Source organism: Zosterops lateralis (assembly GCF_965231275.1).
Source record: "Zosterops lateralis genome assembly, chromosome: 2".
Classification (NCBI taxonomy): Eukaryota; Metazoa; Chordata; class Aves; order Passeriformes; family Zosteropidae; genus Zosterops; species Zosterops lateralis.
This window is the reverse complement of record NC_139763.1, coordinates 82,934,514-82,953,878: the sequence shown is the minus strand read 5'-3', so window position 1 is coordinate 82,953,878 and position 19,365 is coordinate 82,934,514. Positions and strand designations below refer to the sequence as shown.

At 41.8% G+C, this 19,365-nt stretch overlaps 1 protein-coding gene across 2 annotated transcripts in view; it reads left to right on the top strand.

The window, feature by feature from the left end:
* Positions 1 to 19,365, top strand: part of RAB30 (RAB30, member RAS oncogene family) — a 37,938-nt gene that overhangs the window by 7,031 nt on the left and 11,542 nt on the right. The window contains exon 1 of one of the 2 annotated variants that reach the window (XM_083855100.1): positions 13,294 to 13,312. The exons of the other annotated variant lie outside the window; for it this stretch is intronic. The gene's annotated coding sequence lies outside the window, so the exon portion shown is untranslated. Of the gene's footprint in view, positions 1 to 13,293; positions 13,313 to 19,365 lie in introns of those variants that run through there. 2 annotated transcript variants of the gene reach the window in all.

Here is a 19,365-nt window from a genome sequence, read left to right as displayed (position 1 = left end):
CACTGGAGATGTAGCAGCAAGTTCAACCTGTGTGATAATGGCTCTGGGCTCTGCTGTTCTTCTCTGTAATCCCTTTTTCTGTGGCATAATTACAGAAAGTGCTTTTACTCTAAAGGGAATGTTTTGACACAGTTTGCAGCTAATTCCATGTTTTCAGTCTAAAATACACTCAAGTGCAGTGAATATCTGCACCATTGCAATTACTCCAGCCTTGTTGGCAGTAGCTGTCTCCTGTCTATAACCAACAGAAGATTGTGGTACCCTCTAATTTCTCACATATAAAAATATAAAAATCCTTAAATATTTATCCTTATTTTATCTTTAAAAATCCTAAAAATATTTGCTCTTCAGAGGGTTAGGTTCTTATGAGGGGATTCTTGAACAATGTTGGGTCTACTGAAAAAAAACAAACATGTAAAGACTGCGTCAGAGTTACATGTACCAGCAGCTTGAAACTGTAGAAGCAGAGTTGGTGCCTGATTTCTCTATTGCATTTGTCCTTGTTCTGAACAATTTGTTCCTTCTAAAAAGGGAACTGTGCCCATTCCCTTCAAGTCAGCAGTATTCACATTTCTAAAATGTGGTTTAGTAGCATTTTGCTTGGATTGATGTGTTTGTGCACACATAGAAAACCCCTAGATAAAGACAGGTTTCTGTTAACTCTTTGATTTCAGCAGTCAAACAGGAGTCTAACATTGAACTCTTAACTCCAGGCTAATGGATTTCTGCTCGACCTATTTAGAAGGAAGCATGAGCATAAGACTTGGATGGAAACTGCTTTGTGGGTTCTGTAGGAATGAAGTCTTGTCTTGTGACTGTGGTTTGCATGCCCTGAACACCTTGTGCAGGGATGTAGTGTATGATCAGAGCAGAAAAAATCAGTGTCTTTTAGTAGTTGTTAGCTCCAAATTCTTTTGCCTATCACCCAAAATAGGAAAATAAATAATATCCATATTGTGATCCTGATGTACTTCTCAGTATTTCTCTTATGCTTGTCAATGACTTTAGTTACTGTAGAGTGTTTCCCTCTACTAGGAAATCTTTTTTCCTTTTCTTTAAAGTGCCAGTTCTGTTCCCATAGTTCTGCAGGAAAGTTGTGTCTTGGTGCATTTACAATTAGCTGTGTGGGTCACTGGTCCCTCTATGTCACTAGGTAGCACTGACAAAAATATCTTCAAAAGCATGGCCTGTGAGAAGTGTCAGCTGGGTCACAGTGGACATCCCTGTGCTGGAGATGCTTGAGATTCCCCTGTCCTATGCCATCCTGTCCCATACGTGCTTATTATGGACCATTCCTGAATTTTCTACTGCAGATGTAAATGTAGTATGGGAAGGTTCTAAAGCTCCTTCTCAAGCTACTGGCTGGCCCTCATGCGTGCTTCCATCATGAGTAACTTCACCTTGGTCATTGTGAATATTCAGTCTTCTGTCAAGGGCCATCACATTTATATCAGTGTTGTCTCTGACTTGTTGTGCCTCTGGATTGGAAGACTGCTTGGATAAGTCTTTCTTAAAATTCATCTTTTTTGCTAGGTTAACTTTTTGGGATAGCATCCTCAGGCTGATTTATTTTGAGCCATGCGGGTAGTTAGCTGGTATTTAATAACAATAAATAAAGGCATGTTTAAAACAAATCCCCCCTGGTTAAGAACTCATAACTAAAGAAATTCAAAATAAATTGAGTATTGATTTGCGCAATAAAATAACCAAGGAAAACATTCATTGTGAGCTGAAGCTAATTCTGTTAGAATAAATGAGGCTGATTGTGAAATAAATATTAAATCTCATTAAGTTCTGCAGTTTTGCAAAAGCTGTCGCCGCAGGGAGGAAGAACCTGGCGTGCATGACTGTTTGTTTACTGCAGCTGTCAGTCATTGTGGGGGTAAGTGTGGTGCATCAGTTTGTGGAGTAGCCACTAGTAACCAGGTCATCCTGCTTAAATGTCAGGCTTCTTGCTGGAAAATGTGTGAAACTACATAAATTTTTTTTCCATCTTGTTAGAACATCTCTCACAATATTTCTCATTTTGCTTGATGACATCAGTTCTTGGAGATACAGAGGAAGGTTTTAAAAATATCTATATATTAGAGCAATGTTGGGTGATGCTTTGCTAATGAATTTATTGATGTCTGTCTGATAATCTGCAGGGTTGATCCCTTTCTTGTTCTTCCTCTGATGCAGTTTTTGAGTCATTAATCTCTTTATGGCTGCTCCTGTATGTTGTGTATAGATTGAATTTTATTATCCATTATAAGGTCTTTGGGATAGAACTCCTGTCTGTTAGTCCTTACTTTCTACAGTGAAAAATCTGCAGCTTTCTACCATCTGTAGGTGTTACGGTAATGTGAGTAACCAGTGCTGTAACCTGGGTGGGAATGGCCATTAGTAGTTTTGGGGAAACACAGTCTTCTTAATTTCGTTGCAAATCAATTTATATAATTCAGTTTCCTCTAGAAATTACATATTTTGTGCTTTGAAGGCAAGACAATTGAATTCTGCATCTCTCTTGTGTTTATAGCCGAGTTCCTTCTAAACTTTCTGTTTTTTGGTTGTCTTCATGCATAAAATTGAGATAAGCTCAGAGGGCTGCCTTGAATATTCATCAGTGATTTATTGTATGCCACTGAAGAAAAGTATTACCAGCAATGCTAATGAAGTTTGTTACTCAGCCCCTCTGCTGCACATTGATTGGTATTTCAAAGATCCGCAGTCTCCACAGTGAGTGCTAGCAAATTCTTGACTGGACTTAGCCTGTAGATGACACTAATAACTTTGATTTATGTGGGGCTTTCCCTTTGGAAGAGCTCCAAAGAATCTTATAAACTGCAGTGCGAGCCGTAGTGTAAATATTGCCTTAGCAGCCACCAGCTATCAGGGAGGTGCTGTGTGATGGATATTGCAGTGCAGCTGGATGTGAGGGCATAGCAAGGAAGAAAAGGAGTTCTGCAAGCTTTGGAGGTGACATAAGGAGAGAAGTAAGAAAACAGGCAGCCACTACCTGAATTCTGATTTTTATCTTTGACATGATTGACTCTCATAGATCAAGTGACTCTCATGTGGAAGGTGGCATTTTGTCACAGCCTCATGGTGCCATGATACTGGTTCGGTTTAAGTCGAGAAGAGCAAGCCCTGTTAACAACCAGGGTTTTCTTTCATGCAGAGCATGTGTGTTTCTGGATGTGGCTGGCTCTGTGGTGTCCTCCTCTTCCAGAGGCAAAAGGCACAGTTGCTTGGAGTTTGCCCTGTATACGATCCAAAAGACTTGAAAGCATACCCTCCTTACTCTTAAGCTGATGTGCCATTAACCCTAAAGCCTTTTAGAAAGTGTAAATAACTTTGCAAAAATGTTGACTTGGAATTTATTGCCTTCAGTTGGGTTTGTTCACTGAATGGTGGAGCCTTGGCTTTTCCTCCTGAATCGTAGGTGCCCAAGTTGTGTTGTCTAAATGACATTATTGTTATTTTAGGTCCCAGACACCATCATTGGAGAGAGAGAGCAGAGTCAGAAGTGGGTCATTTTGGTTAATTCCTCCAAGGTGGGCAAGATAAAACAGTGCCACCATGTACAGTATAATCTGGCAGACCAATTAGTGTTTTAATGGAACTAGGCACAGGGCTCAAGATGTCAGATCACTTATTAATAAAGGAGTGATTCAGCTTTTCTGTCCTGCTCCATGCAGGAGCATCTCTTTTAGAAAGGTTTTGAGCACTTTCAGCTCTGCTAGCTGAGTGCTGTTGCTTCAGAAGCAATAGATGGAGGTCCAGAAACCAGATAGCACAAATGAGTAGCTAGAACTGGAAGCTGTGATTGGAATAGTTGGAGAAGAATTGCATGGCTGCTAAGTGTGCTCTTGGTTGACAGGCACCAGTGTCCTGAACAACCAGCCAGATGTAGCCCAACAGAAAATGGCAAGAGCAGAGGTCAGCCCAATAATGACAGTGTGGAAGCTGATTTTGGGCTCATCCCAGCCACCTGGGGGTCAAAAGAATTGTAGCAATTATATTGTTCTTTATAATTTTGTTGAAACACTCTTTCCTTCAGTAACTTCTGTACCTGTTGACCAGGTTAGATGATTGTAAAAGCTTGTTTTCCTTAGAAAACAGGGCTAAAGTGTGTATAATGCTTTGAGGAGCAGGGAGCTTGTTGAATTCAGATGCTTGTTTGGCATTGCTCATCTGAAGATTGCCTGGCATGGAGTAGAGGTTGCACTGTATCATGTTTAGGCTTGATCTGGGCAAATAAATATTTCTGTTGGAGCACCTAATGGAGACCTCAGCAGTCAATGGAGCACAGTTTGTGGCTTGGCTTTCTGCCTGGCTACAGACTTACACCAATCTTTACAACACAAATAAAACCCAAAGTGTAATTATAGCCTGGTGGATGAATTTATATTTTTGGTATATTCTGTTGCTGGGACTATTTTAAAGCTTCAGTGTCCAGGATTCTGGTCTTTCTAGATACTTAGTTCTGTGTTTTCCTAGGCCATACCATTAAATATATATAGATAGATAGGTAACAGTCAATGAGTGCATTCATGTTTAATTCAGTACATTTTTCAGTTTTAGGATCCCATTCATCCATATTGCTGTAATCGATTCCTCCTGGAAATGCTGTGGTAATTAGAGGAGAGAATGATTTGCAAGCAGTACTGTGACATGTGTAACCAACCTGTCTTGTTTTGAGCCTTTCATTGCCTTAGCTTATGATTATAATTGTGTACCATCTCAAGGAGGAGTGTGAACTTTCCATTTGCATGTTAATGGCACTTTGTCTAGGAAGGTGCTACAGGGATTCAAGCAGTGTTATGCAGAAAAAGTAATGTGCCCAGTAAGCAAACAATTTTGATGGTTAGTGGTTCAGACGTTGGTAATAATAAGGGTCTTTTTTCTTCTGATGCAGCAAATGCATCTTTCAAATAGGCAAAACAATTGGTATTGTTTAGGAAGAGAATTGTTACAGAGAACTCCTTCCTGTAATCAGCATCTGTCTCTTCTTAGGAAAGAAGAAAGTGCTTGTAACTTGTGTGCCCTTTTGAAAGGGAGAATGTATTAATTGAGTCTTAATATGTGTTGTGATACATAGAGATACATTGGGAAAAGCTGTGTGCTGAAACTCACTAGCATTCTCATGTGCAAGAGATGTGAAGCTTATTTGGTGTTTGAGGGCTTTATCCAAGGCTCTGACATTTTACTCTCCAACTTCTAGTTTTAAAAAGTAACATCTGTGATTTTATCCTAAGCCTGAAATGGGCCCCAGTGTGTGATTGAGGTTGTTTGTCCTCTTGCAAGGAACAGGCTCATGACAGCTATTTTGGCTGTTTCTGGGAAAGTAGACTCTCCATCACACTTCTCCTTTTGCGTGGGAAGGGCTCCTTCTGAAGTCACAGAAATCCCTGCAAATATCAAAAATGCATCTTGTGTCACATTTCAAATCCTTCATAATTCCCTACTCTCCTGCTGTTTGCAAGAAACCCAAGCCACATGCATTCATCTCACCATCACCTCTCAGCCTGATGGATCCAAGAGGAATTGCCATTCTCTGTAGGTCAGGAAAATGAGTAATGTGGACATAACAGCCTAATATTTCCATTTAGGAACAATTGGATAAGCCTCAAGAGGGGAGACCTGCTGCTTTAAATTAAGAGTGACCACTCAAGTGAGATTCCTTTTGCCTCCTGCCACTGTATGTTGCTGCAGGATCCTGTGGTCCATCATTGCATCCATGGTAGCTGTCAATGGCAAAATGCAGTTTCCACCTGGCAGAGCTCAGTGCTTTCTGGTGGGGGACTGACTACAGGTTATGATCACTAAGTAGGGAAAGGCCAGATAACAGCAGTATTTTTGAGCAGGGGAAAGCTCAGTGAGTGTTTTCAAGGAGACCTGACCAACTGTGAGGGAGGGAATGGTTGACAGGGCTGCTTTTGCTTTAAGGATAATTAGTGAGATGTAGGCTAGGCTGTAAAATGAATGTGGAAAGTAAAAACAAGGAGGTGGAGCCATAGAAGAAAAGATGAAACCCTGAAGATACAATTTGGGCAAATTGTGCTTTACCAGGATTATATATATATATATATATATATATATATATATATTTTTTTTTTTTTTTTTTTTTTTTTTTTTTTTTTTTGTGTGTGTGTGTTTGTGTATGCCAGTGGTCCAAGATGAGATCTGTTGAGGCTAGAGAGTACAACTGCAATAACTGAGATGTGAGAGGATGCTGGGTTGGATTGATCCTGAAAGGACCTTTTTTTTTTTTTTTTTTTTTTTTTTTTTTTTTTTTTTTCAGAAGGTTTCACTGCTGTACTTCTGCAGGAAATAACTCTCTTACCAGCTGAAGCTAAACCAGTTCTTCATCTGTGTGAGCAGCAAAGGTACAGGTTGGCGAGGCTGTTCTGTGAGCAGAGGGGGAAGAGGGTTTAAGAGAAGCTGGGTAGTGTCTGTTTTAAGCTGGAAATCTGAAAACCTCTTAGGTAAGTATCAGCTGCTTGAGAACTGCATCAACCAGTTCAGTTGCTGCACATAGACCATTTAATTAGATGGAAAGCATTTCAAGTCTGGGGACAGAGATGGCACTAGTGGCTAGGAGACAATTTGGACAGTTGCAGAGCAATGGGATGTGTATGTGGAGAAATGGTGAAGACCCCAGGAAAGGCTGGCCTGTAATAGATGGTCAGTCCTTCAGCACCTAGGAGTGAGTGGGAAGAGAAGGTAGAAGAAAGTATTATCTTCTCTATTGTGATAGCTATAGCTTTTATACAAAACTTAGTTAAAAGGGGAAATTTCCTGAATATGGTACAGAAATAGTTCCCATAGAAAAATACCAGCCCTATTACAACTTCCTTGGCAGAAAAATTCAAAAATGCACATAGAGACAGTGATACCAGGGCAGAGGAGGGTGGGCATTGAGACAGCAGAATGAGAAGATACTTATCAATGATAGTAAAGAAAAGCAAAGTAGAGTTGGGGATGTCAGCAGGGAAAGAGGCTGGAGAGATAAAATAGTTCAACAAAGATAATATGAGGCAATAAATGAGGTCTGGTTTACATGGGGCTATTTTTGTATTTCTCTCTTTGGACAAGTCGCCTGATCTGTTACTTTTTCCTATTTTTGCTTCTGTGTACAGAGTGCTCAAAGATGGACAATAATTCTTAGCAATTTTTCTATAGCACAGAGTACAGTCAAGCCATCAGCCTTGAATTCAAGTTTTGTCATGATACAGGCTTGAAGTTACTGTTAATGATGAGGGAAGGGGAATATGTATGTACTGTTTACAAGCAGCTTGCTCTGCCTTTAAAATTTAAAGGATGTACAGGGGGGTAGGTGTGAGGTACAAAGTGTGCTCACAGTAGTTAAATGTTGAGTGAAGCTTTTGACTTCTTACTCCAACCTTTTAAGAATGCCACAGGCTACTTTCAATGTGACAGACCAAAAAAAAAAAAAAAAAAAGTGATATATTCTCTCAAAGCACAACTCATGTGTTGTTGGAATCCATACAACATTCTGTACAACCTGGTATAAAGAAAACTCTTGTCATGCATATGGAGATATCAACAAGGGGAAAATAACAAAATGGAGAGGAAGAGTCTAACAAGTGTGTAAAGCAGAGACACTACCCATAGAAGGGCTGCAACACTCCTCTGGTGCTATTACATAACCCAGCTAATGTTTCACTTAGTTTTGTATTCAGTGTTGGTTGTTGTAATGAATGAAGTAATAATTTACTTTTATTCTATATTACATATTTAATCATGGCTTCCTAATTTCTCTGTGCTTATCACCACCAGGTGATAAGCACCATCTGGATCTGTCCAAGAGTGTATTTGTGTTGAGGGTGAAGGGAATGATATTTGTAACCATGCTGAGACTTTATTTTGCTGGCTTTGGGGCAGACATGAGTGGACACAGACCTGCTCCAAAAACATGCATTCTCTTCACTGACTGCTTAAGTGTAATAAATATGCAAAAAAAGCAAACATGGTGTTTTCCATATGACCCTCCCATTATCTGCAACTCTTGTATTGGGAAGTCTGGGAAGTCTCACTTGGTGTTTGCCCAGTTTTGTAGGAAGGGAGAGAAGAGGTTATCCATTGCCAAGAAAAGAGACCCCAGTCAGTTTCAGGGAGCGCTTGGAGCTGCTGGGTGTAACTTCAGACAGTATGTGAGGCTCCTGCTTGGTAACATCAATAGAGCTGGGAACCATAGCATGAGGTTAGGGAGCCCACAGTGAAAACTTGGACCTCTCCACTGGAGGTGAAGTTCTTCACTCCAAATGCTGCATAGACTTTTTTTGGATGTGGAACACTTGGCTTTGCCCCAAGCCCACCTACATCTCTTTGCCAAAACCATACTCAAACCTGTCCCCTTGCATTGCACCGCAATGTGATCCTTGACCTTTATTGCCTAATATTCCCTGATTGTCATGGGTTGTTTGGCGCTTTTGACAGTGAAACAGAAGCCAAGTTGTAAGTTGTTTGTAAGCTTGTGACTTACAAATGCATGTTCTGTTACAGGTGGATGGGTTAGCTGGGACTGTAGGGACTGTTGTTCAGGCTGGCACTGGAATCTGATTTATGTTCAGGGTTTGAATTCAGATTCCCAGATCCAACACACAGTCTTGCCAGGTTATGCACCTCCTTTGCAATTTTAAAAACAGAGGGTGTTCTAACTTTTGGTAGAGATAACCCCATGGTTTTTATCTCTGTAGGTAGCTGGCAGGTGTCATTCCAGAGTTAGGATAGTTTTTTGCCATTTGTTCTTCCCATCTTTCTCTCTGGGTAGCGTTTTTCCTGCCCTTTTTTGCTGTGTTGGGCAGGGATGCTCCTCTTCGCCGTATGGCTGGCTGGGCTCATGCCTTGGTGCTCCAGCAGCATCTGCCTAGACACCCTTAGCCCAGATTCATCCCCTATTCTTCTCTTCTTCTGTTTCCCCTGTCTTTTCAACCTATAAATTTTATGTGCAACCCAGGACATCTTATTTCTTCCTTTTATAATCACAATCTAAAAATGCCTCATGGTTTCTTTAAAAACACCTTTTTTCCCCCTTTAAACCTAGATTTTTACAGCTTGTAACTTGTTTCTGTTCACCATCATCTGTAGCAACTGAGAGTACTGCCAGCTAAGCAAATATCCCAGTCCAGATGAAGCCAGTTTTACAAGCCTTGTCACCCTGCCTGGATTCTTAATCACCACAGCAGCTTCTCTTTTGCTTTTTTATCATACATGTATCCTGTAGTTCAAATTACCTCAATTTCAGTTGTTCTGCACATGACAATTGCAGAGACACTGAAGAACTAAGGCTACAATGGAGCAGCAGCACATGTTAAGAGGGAAGTTTTTTTTCCTTTGGGGAGAAGCTAAGTAGGTTGGAGGAGAGAGTAGTTTGGAAAGATGGCTCAAAGCTGGAATTCTTATGTTCTTGCTGGAGTTAGCTGACTGCAATAAAATTGTTCAAGAAATTGTAAACCCTCTGTTTTCAGAGAGAAAACCAGTGACTTTTTATAAATCTGCTTTTAAAATTAAGACTTAAGATAATGTTTTTGTTCAAGTTCCTTGCAAAGAGCTTTGCAGGAAGGGTGGATTTGGGTTTGCAGTGCCATTTCAGGGCAGTGCTGATGACTGTTGCCTTGGAAAGAATAAAATCTAAAGTGCCATATCAGACCTGTCCTGCAAGCAGTCATCAGCAGAGCCAAAAATCTTCTTATATTCTGACTTGTGGTTTGGTCTTCACCTCTTTTACCTGCTAAGAGGATAAATATGGACCAAAAAAAGGAAAAAATCTATTTTGTTCTCTGGATATCCGATTTCAGTCACATGCAGTATAGGAATACATACAGAATGAACTGGAAATAATTCAGAGTTTCTACAGAAGTCTTGTCTTTGCTTTACACAGGCTCTGTTAGACATGAAATCTCTTTAGAACTCATGACAATTTGCTGTTGTTTGTACATTGCTTAATACTTGGTGGGAGCATGCTGTGCTGGAGGGCAGCAAGGCTGTGCTTGTGTTTGAGGGGATAAATAGCAAAGTGAAACATGATGTGAGGGAATTCTTTATTTCATTAAATAAAAATGCCTTATGTTGAGTTTTGAATTACAAGTAGTATTTTTGGGTAGACTGCCCATTTTGTTAAAGAACAAATGGTGCTAGTCCAAATAGTTTTGTGCAAAATTGGGAAAATGCAAGGGATGAACAAATGTGAAATGTGCCTTACCCCCATAAGCACAGTCTGTCTGCCTCATACCATCTCAATTGTCAACTCTATCCTAAAGGAAAAGGTCTAAGTATATAAGTATTTGAGAAGCTGAAAATGCAGTCTTTTTTGTGACTGAAACAGTTTTCTTCCTGGATTGTGTGTCAAGATCTTGAACACCTGAGTGTTCAAGCTGTAGCCTTGAGACTACTACTAAGTCTCCAAGTCAGGATGGAAAATATTTGCTCTGTCACATCCTTTCAACTTAAAGCTGTGCGGTGTCCAACAGTGCCAGTCTGTTTTTCTGTAATACCCAAAGAAAACTAGTCTTGCTTGGTTTTGGTTTTCTCTGGTTCCCTTTTTCTTTTGCAGCATGCCTTCAAATTCCCCTTTGACCCATGCTCTCTCCCTTACCCATTCCTTCCCACAACCACCCACATGCACAACAATCCAGAAACACTCTGCACCCTGAACCGCTGGGGGACTGAGTGTGCCAGCTAGCAACCCTTGCAGGGAGGGTGTGCTGCAGGACCAGTGTGGTGAGGGGTGGCCTGGCTGGAATCCTCCATGGAAAAATCACGTTTTCTGTGTATTTGGCTTTCTGGATGGGTGAAAGAGCAGAGTTCTTCTGTCCCTTGGCTTGTGATTCCATTCCTAGTAACTTCAGTAACCTGAATGTTCCATCTCCTTGGTGTGGGTAAGGGTTACTGTATGAGGCTTGGCAATAGGATTTGGTGATGCAGCTGAAGTTATTGTGGGAATCTATTTATCTGGTACTTGATACAAAGTGACCTCGTTTTGGTACTTGCAGCCTGTAAATGAAGGTGGGTGTCTCACCCACAGTCCTGCAGACACAGCCTGGCCAGGGAGGAAGGACAATGAAGACTTGCTTTCCTTCTGTCTCATATCCAAAAGATAAGGGATCCAAATTAGTTATTCATGTGTTCTCATTACCTTTAGCTAATCTGTATGAGCATCCCTGATGGTGGATGGGGTTTGTGCAGGAGCATGGTTTTGCTGTAGTGATGGAGGTTCTGCAGTGCAGACTCACTGGGGCTGGTGCCTTTGGGTGGATGTGGCCCTCAGTGTACATACACAGCCAGTGACATTGTGTCACGAGTGCAGTGGTGCAGTTAGGTACACACTGCTTTTTCAGGAATATAAGGGAAAGATCTTGTGGCTTTTCTTAGAGAAAGGGCTGGTTTCCAGCCAGCTGTCCATCTGTGGTGGTGCAACTTCTGCTCCCCACAAGCAGTCACAGTGGATGGGGGTGTTGGAAAAAACCTGACTCACAGAGGAGCACTGCTTACCACACTGTACAATAAACATTATTCCTTAGGGTCCTGTTGTTCCTTCTAGGCAAGAATATTGCACTGAAGCCAAGGAGTGGAGAGCAATTTGCATGAGGGGAAAGGCTGAAGACAAACAAGTGAACTAAAACCTAGTAGTGAAATGAGTGATGTAAAGCTGCTGTGAGGATATCCTCAGCTTCCCAAATTCTTAGCATGCAGACGAAAACAAAAGGCAGTGTGACTGGAAGGAGCAGGCTCTCTGGGGACCTGTTTTTGAAGTTACAGCCAAATTATCTTCCTATATTTAGAAAATATACTGTAATGAAAGATGTGTGATGCTGGTCATGCAGGCTGGGTGCAAGGTGCTTTGGATTGCCTGGATGGGAGTGAACACTGGGGTGTCCTTGCTGCTGTTACCTACCTGGCAGATTAAAACTCACACAAGCATCCATGGTTCTGGCTTGCTTTGAGAACACAGGAAAACACACCTGTTGTTGGACATGTGGCAAGAAATGGCACGGTGATGTTGAGTTTGGGAGCAGAGGAGGAGGCTCACGCTGCTGCCAGCTTCTCCTGGCCATGCTGCGCTGGCAGCCTCCTCTGGGAGCTGGTGGCTGAGCCCTTATGGAGCTGAGACCCCCCTTGCAGCTAGTTCAGGCTCCCTTTGGCAGGCAAGAAGTCACCACATCCAAGAGCACATGATTTTCATTACCCGCGCCTGAATGTCTGCTGGGGCTGAATTGCCTGGATCCCCCAGAGCTGCTCAGTGAGAAACAGCAAACATTTTTCCTGGGAAGGAGCAGCTGTTTATATATAGTGTGCAGTGGGTTCATGAGTGATTATTAGGAAAACATTCCTTTCTAGTCACAAAAAAAGGCATTTTTGTTGTTTCCTTTCCTCTAAAACAGGCAAGTTGGAGAGTCAGGGATTTTCATTTGCCATGACAACCGATGAAACTGCCAAGCCATGTGATATCTTTATCCTTTCTATGATTAATTTTTTTTTTTTTTTAAATTTTTTAAGGCCATGTTGCTAACAGTTGGGAAACATCAGGTGTTGTTTGCTTTTCTCATGTAGATTAGTCAGGATTTAATTTGCATGTCTTTATTTAAGAGCTGTAGAGAGCTGGGGGGTATTGATATTTTCATGATTTATGTTAAGGACAGTATCTTAGTTCAGATTTGCTGTATTTTACTGAAGTCTTCCCCCTCTGCCCCTTTGAGACAAGACCACTCAGCAATAGCACTGTCTCCCACAGGACAAAAATTATCGTTGGACCCATCAGTGCTGCTGAGCAGTGATGAGGTTCAGAGCCTTGGAGATGTTGGTTTACACAGGATACAAATGACTTAGAGACTATGAACCAATAAATCTTTTCTTGTTCTTAGGCCAGGGCAAGGTTTTGCAAAGGCAGAAAGTGACTCTTGATGCTTAGTCCATGTGAGAGCTTCCCTTGGTTCTAGGTCTGAGTGCTTCACACTAAGCAAGAGCCTGGTGGTGGTGTTGCTGTCAGCAAAGCTGAGCGCCAGCATTTATCCTCTCTTTTAAAAAATTGCTATCTTCTATTTAGGAATTTCCTCAGGGTGCCAAATATAGATTCAACACACTCACAAAAAAAGCCCCACAAACTCTGAGCTCAACCCCAAAAGCTGCTCTGTTGCTGAGGAATAAAAATAGGTGGTCACAAACACGGTGCTGACGTGCCAAGTTGTGTCCCCATGACCGTGCAGCTGTGAGTGCAAAGGTCCCTGTCCCCGTGGCAGCACTGCCCGGGCTGCACATGTCACATTGGCATCAGTGTCTACAAAGGTCTGCCTGCTGCTTGCTTGAAGTAAGCAAGAGGGAAGTAACTTTTTGTTTACTAATTTTAGTCTCAAAGAGGTGAAAACTTCAGGGGGCTGCTGCCAGGAGATAGTATTAGTACAGGAAAAAATATGTGCGTTTTTTGTGTGCTATTATCTATTATTCAGCAATGTCTGTACTGGAAGAGCCCTGAGAGATGGGAATGTATTTTTGAATAAAAGCACCATTCTTTGGGAGGTCTTGGGCTATGTCACAGAGTTGCTGGTCATTGATGATATCAGAAGGGTGAATATCAGAAGCTGTGGTTGTGCCTTCACCTTCTCTCCAAATGCAAATCTTTCTCTGCAGATCTCTGCAATAATTTATTAACACATGTGGCTGGAGATGGGGAGTAGCTGAGCTGAGTGTAGAGGTGTGCAGAGGTGGAGACATGATTTATCTGAGCTGGAGAGCTGCTGTGGCCAATGCCATCTTTTAATGTATGTGCATGCACATATGATGTTTGCTTTTGTGGAGCCCTGCCTGCTTAGTCCTCAAGGTACTGCCTGCTGCATCAGCTCTAACCAATAAATCTCAACGACCCTGGAACACAATTTTTAAAATAATGTTTTCAGATTTTGTACTGCTCGGTGAGCTGTTTGACTAATGTCCCTGCAGTGGTAGGAGGCCTGGAGCAGAAAGCTTCTGCTAAAGAGCTGCTTTTTTTGTGTTTAAGGATTTGTTTTAGTGCCAAATTTACCCCCTGCAGTTTCTTGAATTGCAGCTGGTCCAAAGCTGAGATGAGGTTTAACAGCAGAATAGCTGCCCTAGAAGATTAACTGTACATTTGCAGTGGTTTTGGATAAATAAAAAATACTGTAACCACCTGAAACTATAAGGGGAACCGAAAATAGACCATGTGTTAGCATGTGAGCTAAAATATAACCGAAACATGAATACTGTTCCTCATCTTCTGAAGAGACCTGTGGTATCATTATAAAAATCTCACTCTGGAGTTACTGTTATTGAGATACTCAAGATAGTAAACATATTTCTTTACAAAATTAAATTCTGTAACTCAGGCTTTAAAATCTAATTCTACTGTCCCACCCTCAGGGGTTTTTTTCCCCATCTGGATTGGGTGCCTCCTGCAGCTGTCTGGAGCAGGCAGGGCTGAAAGCCTTCCCTTTGGGAACATCTTAAGCCAGTGCTGAAGCTACACCCAAGTCTCTATTGTTTCTACTTTCTTCCCTCTCTGAACAATTTGTTTTCGTGAAACATCTGCTGCTCTGGCAGCTTCCCACAGTTAAAGCTGTACCACAGTGTTTCTTTGCAGAAATGCAAAGAATAGTCCCTTCCAGATCAGTCACTTGCCAGATGGGACAGTTGATCCCAGCTGAGGGGTTTCCATCAGATGAGAGCATTTTTAGAGGAGAAAACTTCTTAGAGGGCACGTGCAATGCTTGAGCTGGTAGTGTTATTCCATTAGGAAGCTGAAGCTTTGTGTGCATTTCCTGTGTGCAAATTGAAAAATAATCACAGCAAAGAACTCTTTTCTCTTAACAATCCACCTCTGGAGTAGTAGGTTGCCCTTGAATTAAGGGTCATGCCTGAACGTTTTGCCTGGGAGTGACAGCACCTTCTTGAGTCAGCAGGAAGAAGCTGCCTCTGTAACCCAAATGCAAATGACTGACTGAAAATGGGTTGCTTGAACTTTGCAAATGAATGTCCTGATAATTTTGTGCATGTTCCTGGATAAAGTTCCTTTAAGCAATTGTCTTGAGGAGGCTGCTTCACTGCACTTCACACTGTAACAAAATGTATGAGAGGAGCTGGTTAGGGGTTGAGTTCCTCTCAATGAAGTGCTATTGTAGAATCCTAGAATGGTTTGGGTTGGAAGGGACCTTAAAGATCATCTGGTTCCATCTCCCCTGTTATGGGCAGGGAACCTTCCTCTAGATCAGATTACTCAGAGTCTCAATGCAGCCTGGCCTCGAACACTTCCAGGGATGATTTTCACTGGTCCCTTCCAACCCAAACTATTGTACGGATCTGTGATTTTTGTCTTTCTTATCTTTCTTTTCCTCTGCTGCTGGTGTTGATAATTTATTACTGTTACACTATTTAAATGACATATTTATAATATATAAAAATATATATTTAAATACATATTACTTTATATGCAAAAATGTATTTTGGAATGTATTTATTTATATATTCTATATTTAGACTTCAGGTATGATATATCTGTCCCAAGCCAAAAGCTTTTTTTTTTTTTTAGCTTTTTGGTTGCTACTCCAGGACACTGTTGATTTGGCACAGCATTGGCATGGCATGGCAGGGGAGCAGCATGCACAGGGCTGCATGGAGCCCACAGCCCAAGCTATGAGGTACCAAGCACAACCCAGACCTCAGACACCTGAAAATGCAATTAGCTGAGGTTTAATTACTTATTACTTCTAATAGGTTTGATGGAGAAGTGATATAAATCCCAGTAAATCACAAGCTTACTTAAGCAGAAGTGAAGAGATGGAAATAATGGCTTTTTTTTTTTCAATTAGAAAGCATTCTTGCTAAGTAAAACCTTATTAGATTTTTTTCATTTTATTTTGTTCATACCACAGATTCTAACACAATGGAAACAAGATGATCAACAGCAGTAAAACATGTCACTGCAGTTAAAACTCAAGAAAATTTTCTTGGATAATCTGGGTTATGAAAGTGTATCTAAGGCACATATTCATATTTCACAATACATTTATGATTATGTCACTGCTAAATGACATAGTTACACTTGTGCTAATTCTGCACTTGCAACCTCATTTGAGTCACGATGTTCCTGTAAATACTTTATTGAAATTCTTTAGTTATGAGAGCTTTTCTCATATATTTTCAAAAATTATGGTGTCAAGCTGTCTAATCTTCCAAGTTTTTAGTAGGACCTTGTCACCCAGTTTCAAAACTTTTTCACATATGATCATGATGCCACTCAAACTCCTGCCAGCCCAGCAAACTAATGCATCAGGAGACTTTCTTTGCTTTTTACGTATTTGACATGCACAAGCCTTTATTATAAACCAGGGTTTTGTTTTTCCTCTCTTTGCCTCCTTGTGAGGTGGGCAGCCTGCACTTCACTGTTTGGAGTTGCAGTGTCCCCAGAAACCTCGTGGGAGACACCTGGGGTTCAGCCTGCTCCTGCACCTGGTTGCTAAAGACACAAAATCTCATGTAAGTTGATTATAGGCTTCCCAATTTTAATGGGTCAGGTCTTGGTGTGGGAACTTTATTTCACCCAGAGAGCTGGACTTAGTAAGCTTTTTCTGGCTTTTCCATGCAAGAAATGTTTCAGTTGCCTCTTGGCTGTAGTTTAAAGAATAATTTTGTTGTGGTTTTTTTCCCCATTTGGGAAGAGGCTGTTTTTGAGTGGATGAAACAGCATTTTTTGGCTAGATTTCTGCAAATGCAGTTTTTTCCACACTTGGAAGTCAGCCTGTATGCTGTGCTGGCTGTAACTGCTTCAACACATGAAAACACTCTGCTGCAGATTGTACAGCTTGGTGGTCGCAGGATGTGCTAAAATGTAGCCAAGACCAAAGCAGTGTTGTTTTGAGCATGCAGTATTGTCCCCATCTCCAGGCGTGTCTTAAAAGATGTTCATAAAAGCATGTGTTAATATTGCACCAACTTTTTTGCAGTGAGAACTCAGATTCTGACAGTAAATGGAGCATCAGGCTGTTCTCATGCTTCTGAAGATGATGTGTGTCCTGGGGGTTTGGTCAGACACCACTGAGGCACTGTGGCTGTGCATGTCAGCAGGGTTTTTTTTTAATTCCTAAAGAAACTAATTTTCTGTTTATCATTTTGTAAGTACTGTCTGTACCTCATTATTCCTATGTGACACAGAAATCTAGTTAGTTTATCTGTGGGAGGAGAATTATTATTGATTAACAGTCAAATCCTCAGATGTGTGTGATGGAATATAACTTGCTGTCTGCATGTGATATTTAGTACTCCATGGCCGTTCCCAACACTGACGTTCGCAAATGTCTGAGTCTCCTCTCCCTCCAGGAGGTGGGAAAGTTAGATGAGGACACTGCACTAGGCAAGCTGGGAGTTGCCTCATCTCTCTTGAAGGGTCTTTGGTGGCACTGAGATCCTCAAGGATGCGTCCAACCCAAACGCATCTTTCCATCATCCGACCGAAAAGGATTAATAATGTGTGTTAATACTGCTCTTGACACCAGTAGTAGCAAAGCTCCCCTGAAGACTTCACTCAGAAGTGGAGAACCTGGACACAAATCCTTTTCACTGTCAGGGGATGCCTGGAATATGTGAAAATCCAAAGCTTGTTCCTGAGTGTGAGATCTGTAACCTCTTGTGTTAAGCCAAGCAGGCAGATGGAGAGGGCAGTCTGCAGGCACTTACCTCTGGTGTTCAGCCATGGGCTGGGGTGAGGCTGGGGTGTCTTAAGTGAGAGCACCACAGCAGAGTGGTGCTTTTCTCTGGAGCTCTGGCTCCAGGCTCTTCTTTGAGATGATATTGGTGCTGGATTTACCTGCTTGTTCTTGGGTGAAGCAGCTGTAATTTCTGGTCACTGAATTCCTCTGTAGTACCTGCACAGGGTCCTGGAGGCCAACTCATGTGTGAACCATGACCTGAGCAAAGTAGTTCAGTGAGCTGCAAATTTTCCATGGTGCCAAAAGGGGTAAGGAAACGCCCTATGTGCTCTGTATGGTCATTGATCTAAGACATTTCAGCCTTAGCTTTCCTTTTATGTATAGAAATATATCTGTGGGATAAAACCTACATCTGATACATGGCAACTTGTACTTACTCAACTTGCTTGGCTGCTGTAGGAGAAACATCCTGAGCAAAACACTGAGGAGCATGAATCTCTCTATAGGGTAGGGCTTTCGTCATCTGATTTTTTTCCAAATGTACTTTTTAAAATGTTTCTAGACTTCTGAATGATCAGCAGCTCATTAGCCAATGTTGCTGGGTCTGCCATGCATGGGGAAGCCCCATGCCTCCCTGCACTATGTGCATAGTTGTTTGATGCCTCCTGAAAGTGTTGAATGGATTTATTGAACACTGTTGGGACCTTCTCCCTTCCTTGAAGAGGTATCTTTAGGGTTGCCAGACCACAGGCAACTGGATTTAGCTCATCTGCAATGGAGGTATGGTGTGAGGAGTTGAGAGATGTCAAGCTCTGCAACCCCAAGTGCTTACAATAAATTTTTCTCCCTTGATTTTGGAAAAGACATTGCTGGAGTTTTAACGTTGCACCATGCCAAGAGCATGCATCCCATGTACTTGTGACTTTGCCACCATCAGCACAGAGGCATGCCTGATCCAGACTTTCTTGGGAATTAAGTCCCTCTTGATTTTTCTAGTGTGAATGGAAGTGAAATTAAACCCTGTGAAGATGAGGAGTGAGGAAGGTGGGCAAGGAAGCAGAAGGAAATCCAGCCTGCTCATTTGCAGAAGGGCATGAGCTGGGCTCATGCTTGCTGAGTGCAGGAGCCTGCTTGGTTGGCAGGTGCTTTGGAAATGAAAATATTTTATCCTGAGTTACGTAATGCAGCAGCATGTCCAGACCTGAATTCCCTGCAATTTTCTGGCCTGTGAGGAATAATTTTCTGCTTGAAATATTAGCCTTAGCTTTGAGTTTTGTGGCTCATGTGGCGTATGCAATCAATGTAATATCTGTATACATAACTGCTGCTGTTTGAACTTGAGCTGTTTGGGTAATTTTTTTTTTTGTTTATATCTGTTGGATGATGAAAACCAGAAAATACTTGTTTATTGAAAACTGTATAAATACATCAAAACCTACCCTGGGCTACTGATTAGATCCAGCAAGTGAAAAGGCTTCAGATCTTTCTCTGTGTCTAATTGCAGCACTAGGTTGTAATCCCTCTGCAGAGGGATCTGGACAGGCTGGATCTGAGGCCAAGCTGGAGCTGAACCTCTGTATGAGTGTCAACAAGGCAAAGTGCTGGGTCCTGCACTTAGATCACAGCAACCCCAGGCAGCATTACAGTCTGGGGGCAGAGTGGCTGGGAAGCTGCTCGGTGGAAAAGGACCTGGGGGGTGCTGGTT